Below are 1,004 nucleotides of genomic sequence, written 5' to 3'. Positions count from 1 at the left end.
TCGATTTGTCGAATCATCGCGCCGAGCTGTGTCAAGGGACCTATAAGCAGTTTTATACGCCTACAATTAGTAACACCAAAATCCGCGCCTTACACGCGTGGGGAACTTTATCTCGACTCCTAAATAGATATAAGCCAACGCCTAACACGCGTTGCCGGTTAGTCTTTGGCCATGAAAAAGACAAAAGCCCACATATTTAACATTGTGACAGGTTGTTATTAATAACACCACAATCCGTGCCTTACACGCATGGTGAATTTTATCCCGAATCCTAAGTAGGGATAAGTCAACGCCTAATACGCGTTGCCGGTTTAGTCTTTCACCGATTGAAGAAGACACCAGAATCCGAGTCTGGAGAATTTTATCCCAAAACCTAAGTAGAGATAAGTCAGCGCCTAACACGCGTTGCCGGGTAGTCTATTTCCATAAGAAAGACGAAGTCTACGTATTTAATATCGTAGCACTAAGAGAGTTAACTCTCTTAGCACAACGTCACATGCGGAACGGACTTAAACAATCTGCATGCAAGCCCGATTCAAATGGTAATCGGTAAAGACACGTCAAATTCGTTGAACGCTGATGATTTGCTAAAAATCCTAAGTCTATGTCTGATACACGTTGCTGTTTAGTCTTTTCACAGGAGAAAGACGAAGTCTACGTATTCAATATCGTAGCACTAAAAGAGTTAACTCTTTTAGCACAACGTTACTTGTAGAACGGATTTAAACAATCTGCATACTAGTGTTAGACCCTAGAGGGGGGGTGATTAGGGTCTTAAGCTAATCTAATCCGATTTTATGCCAATTAAAACTAATACAAATATATTCTTGCAAGATAGATATACAAGAGTTATAAGCAAGAATAAGCAATATGAATAAAGAGATATGTCCTAGAAAAGAGGTAATATATGCAAGGATATATAAACTAACACAAGAGTGAAATAAATATAAACAAGATAAGAGTGATAGTGTAAATAAACAATGCAAACACACAATATGATCACG

The sequence above is a fragment of the Asparagus officinalis genome, chromosome 6, assembly GCF_001876935.1.
Source record: "Asparagus officinalis chromosome 6, Aspof.V1, whole genome shotgun sequence".
In the NCBI taxonomy this organism is placed as follows: Eukaryota; Viridiplantae; Streptophyta; class Magnoliopsida; order Asparagales; family Asparagaceae; genus Asparagus; species Asparagus officinalis.
This window is presented reverse-complemented; position numbering follows the sequence as displayed.